Source organism: Coffea arabica, chromosome 3c (assembly GCF_036785885.1).
Source record: "Coffea arabica cultivar ET-39 chromosome 3c, Coffea Arabica ET-39 HiFi, whole genome shotgun sequence".
NCBI classification, from domain to species: domain Eukaryota; kingdom Viridiplantae; phylum Streptophyta; class Magnoliopsida; order Gentianales; family Rubiaceae; genus Coffea; species Coffea arabica.
In genome coordinates this window covers 33,424,456-33,429,041 of record NC_092314.1, presented here as the reverse complement: position 1 = coordinate 33,429,041, position 4,586 = coordinate 33,424,456, and the positions used below count along the sequence as shown (strand labels likewise).

General features: G+C 36.4%; 1 long non-coding RNA gene across 1 annotated transcript; it reads right to left on the bottom strand.

Moving 5' to 3' along the window:
• Window positions 1–486: 486 nt before the first annotated feature.
• LOC140038115 (uncharacterized) lies at window positions 487–3,080 on the bottom strand. The gene is made up of 3 exons (XR_011841927.1): window positions 2,903–3,080; window positions 1,588–2,746; window positions 487–841 (listed from the first exon to the last, which is right to left on the bottom strand). It is a non-coding gene; the product is annotated as an uncharacterized lncRNA (long non-coding RNA).
• Window positions 3,081–4,586: the final 1,506 nt, after the last annotated feature.

The following is a 4,586-nucleotide window of genomic DNA, read 5'->3' as shown; positions in this document are numbered from 1 at the left end:
CAGGAAAAAATAATACATAAAAGTGCTTGTGCTTAACAATAGTTGACATTGGATAGTACTACTTGATTCTTGTACATAACAAAATGATACTAAGAACGAAATCAAATCATACTGGTGAAAATCAAGGTTCGCAAGCTACTACTACCAATAAACAAATAATAGTACATTTTAAAAAAATTAGTCATCAAATACAACAAAAAAAGTTTGGAATTCATTGTTCAACACTAAAGAAGTTAGAATTTGAAACCTTTTGTAAAACGTGTTTAGCACTAGCATAAAGCATGAGTCTTCGTATTTCATCATCTTCAAGAAACTCTTTTCCTGGACAAATGTTACATAAAAAATGCACTTATGAAGTCATAAAGGCAGAAGAATAAATTATATTGTTGTTTAAATGTCTATAGGAACTTTCATCTCCATGCAGGAAACTAAGAAAAAGAACTGAACAGGAAAATAATCATGAGAAAATTGTGTGCATGGCAATGATTTAACAGTCTAAACAGACAATCTAAAATAATAGGAGCTCCACCAAGTTCCCAAAAGTTAGGTGTGTGACGGCCCCACCTCTCCCTAGGGCGTACCCCAGGGTTCGGCGGGTCGCCCGCCCAGCTCTCGCCGGGACTCAGTCGTTCACTACAGTCCTCAAATAAATACAATACAAATCTCAAGTATACATCAAATGGTCCACAAATACACATCCGTCTCCAATAATTACATGTCACAAATGCAGCGGAAACTAATCCCAAATATACATAAAATAATTCCAAATCCAAAATTGTACAAAGTTTAGGCCATCCATACACGTGCACAAGTACTACAAGTCCTTCCTTCGCCACGAGCCCTGTGGAGGGGAATAAAATAGTTTTTGGGGTGAGCTAAAAGTTCAGCGAGTAACCAGAAAATCATTAATCAAATCGGTTTCACAATAGTTCATTTCAATGATGTCATATAGCAATGATGTCATAAATTAAATGATAAATCCGGAAACAACTACATCATTTGCAAAACAGTAAATATGGATTATCGATAATTCAAGAAACATTTACAATGGAAAGAGATAGTAACATTCATGAAAGGATACATTCACTCTCCTGACATTTCCTCGCTCATTTGGTCATTCATTTCATTTCATTCACCCCGTCCCTGGCTTTTGGCCAGGCTCCACCAACCTACATAGGTAATACTCGAGTATACCAAACGTTCACCCAAGTTCCTAATCGCCTGACCGAGTCCGCTTCTGGCTCAAGACGACCGATAACAAGGGGCGATGGCCAGTTCAGCCCAAAAGACTTACATTCATGCGCAAGTAACATTTCAATCGAAAATTTCACATTTATCGAGGTCGAGTGCGATAAAGTACACACTCGCCTCGAAAACTCGTTTTGGAAATCATTATAAGCGCTTAACACGTTATCAACCAAAATACAAGTCATGAAATCAAGAAATATAGCAAACAAGGCACACTCAAATGCCAGCACACATGATATGCAAGAAAACATTTCAAAAGTAACTTTGGAAACAGTTCAAAAGTAAATAATGTAAGAAACGGTTCATAAATAACTTTAGAAGTAGTTTGAGGTCACTCACCTCCACGGCTCAGAAACCATCCATCATGTATCATTGCGTTGCTCAAATCCAAGTCTTAGATCACAAACTCAATGCAAACAAGTCCTTTAAAAGTTCGGACAGCACTTCCCCTACATTTGCTAACTTTTCCAGCCATCATGGCTTCATTATTACTCCAGCCAGTCCCAAAGTCACACAAATAAGTTCATCTAATATCCATTCAGCAAGCTCCAAGTAGTACAAAGACAAGTCAAGCTAGGGAAAAAGTCCGGAAATGAAAGTTAAGCTCAAAACCAGAAAAATAGGTTTTGACGTCATTTTGCGGTAATGGTATAAAAGGCGCTACGATTGTCGGATGAAGGTACAAGATACACCATTTCGAAGCTAAGAGATAGGGTTACAATATTACAGAAGGTCACTCAACCCAGTTTTGAGTGCAAACAGGTCAAAGATGCAAGATACCACATCAAAAATGTAAAACAGATTCACCAAAACGCATTCTAGCGGAAACATCATAACTCAGGCTCTACAAGTCCAAATCCAGAAATTCCAAAACCAGATGATAGCTAAGAAACAGGGATAAATTTCATCAGAAGACCCCAACAACCAATTCGGAAGCAATTCCAGCCAAAACAACCAATTACAGGTGCAATTCTCCATTTCGGGTAAAACCAGAACAGCAATAGTAATTTCGACTTTTCTCATTCTACACTACTCCGATTGACCTGAAATGTTGTAGCCGCCTCTAAAATATCATTCCCTACAACTTTCATGAAGACCACTCAGTCCAGTTCTCACCCTAACTAGGTCAAATTTTCCAAAACAACTCTAGATTTTCCAGTTCGAAATTCACTGCAGAAATCAACTAGCAGTCCTGCTTTATTCACTCATATCTCAGCACACACAACTCCAATTCAGGTAATTCCAAAGCCATTAGAAAGCTAAGATACAAGGGTATAATTACTAAGAAGACATCAACAACCAAATCGGTAGTATTCCCAGTCAAACTACCCGATTACCAAAGCTGATTACTATTCTCGGATAGAAACGGGATAGCAGGGGTATTTCGGTCTTTTCACAGGCTACCGAGCTCAGATTGAGCTGAAAATTTACAGGTAACTAGAAAAAATCATTCTCTACAACTTTCATGTTTTGTGCTAAGGCCAATTCGGCCTCTAACCTGATCAAACAGAAACGGGCAGAATAGGGGTTAGTGAAAGCCTAATCTGGAATTCATGCATTCAAGTGCTAATCTTCCACAAAACAACATCTAAAACAACTAAAAACCACTAATAAGCAATTAATTGAAGTAAAGAGGATGTTCTTGGCAAAATACCTTAAAACCACAAGAAAGGTAGGAGCTTAGGCTTTGTCCTCCAAAAATCCTTCCATTCAAGTTCCTAATCTTCCTTAACTAGCACTTTGTATGGAGTAATTTGAGTTTCCAATGGTTGGAACTTAAGATTTGGCTTGGATTTGAAGTTGAAGATGAAACTTTTCCTCTCTTTCTTTCTCTCAAGTGTTCAGCCAAGAAGGAAGAAGAAATGGGATATTTTTGGTCAAATTTTGGTATTTAGTAAAGGTAAGAAAGTTAAGTCAAAGTCCAACTCCAATCGGGTCGCGACACCTAGCACCTTTTAATTGTAACACTTATCCTTTTGTCTCTCCATCATTAACCATCTAAGCAACCTCTAATTATCTCTTAACATCCGGTAAATTAAACCTAGTATCCAAAACTTAACCTAACTGGCCGAATTTTTCCGAACTTTTCGCACTAGCGGGTCCCACGTCCGATATACGCTCTTTATATCTCAAAAACTAACCGATATTAGAAAAATCATTTTAAAACTATTTTTGCTCATAAACTTTATTTGGGGAACTTTTCTAATCAAGAAAATGTAGAAAAGGCGGGCGTTAAAAAAAATAAACCCTAGAAAATTAGAAAATTTCCGGGTTCTCAAACTCTTTTTTTTTTCGGGGCGTCACAAGGTGAATTCCAAATGTACTTAAAGGTCTACGGGACAACATAATCACAACATTCAGAATTTGATCATCAGTGCGAAGATTGCAACTAAGGGGGAGAGGACTTTAACCAACTACTTGTGTGATTATTGGAGGTAGCTTTACTTGGGATTTTAATTCTTATTGGTAGTTATTCTTTATTGGTTTCAACCTTCCAATCATTCACATTCAAGTCAAGTACTCTGATGAATAGCTTAAGCAAATATACAAACGAATACATGAAAGAATAAACTTTGATACAAACTCAAATCAGTAGGACAGAGTATTAACTACCAATTCAAAATGACTCGGAATCTAACTATCACCAAAATCAATTGCATAAATGAATCAACCTATGACCAAAGCAAACAAATAGATAAGAAACCTCACCATTCAAACAATTCCATTGCAATAGAAAAATCAATTGCAGTATAAACCACACCATAATGCATCAATTGCAGTAGTTTTTTTGGCTTACCTTGTTCCAAAAACTCCCTGCAAAACTTTTTTCCTCATAGTTGCTCCAAACCTATTCCAACAAAATCACACCATTTAAATGTACACAGCAACCAAATTTGCGGGAAACAATAATATCAACACTAAATTACGCTAACAGCTAACAAAGTATCCAATTTCGAAATAGAAGCATTTAGCTCACAAAAGAAACTATGATTTTACAAAGCAAATCATACCCAAACAAAAAAAAAAAATCTCACCTCAAGCTAAACCACCAAGAATAGCTTCACCATAAACCATATTGAAATCTAGAGTACAATGGCTGTACAAATAAGTATTTACCGGAAGATGAAAGGAACGTAATAGAAGAATGTGAATGAGAGGACATTTGAAGAAATGAAGTTGAAACTGATGCTTAGTCATAAATTTCTTAATAAACACTTTAATTGAGATGAAAATGGCATTTGAATGTCTTCAAGTTATAATAGTAAAGCAATGGTAATAATTTGATACTACTTATAATTTAACTAACACAAGCCAATCAATGTCTCTATAAGGGCATT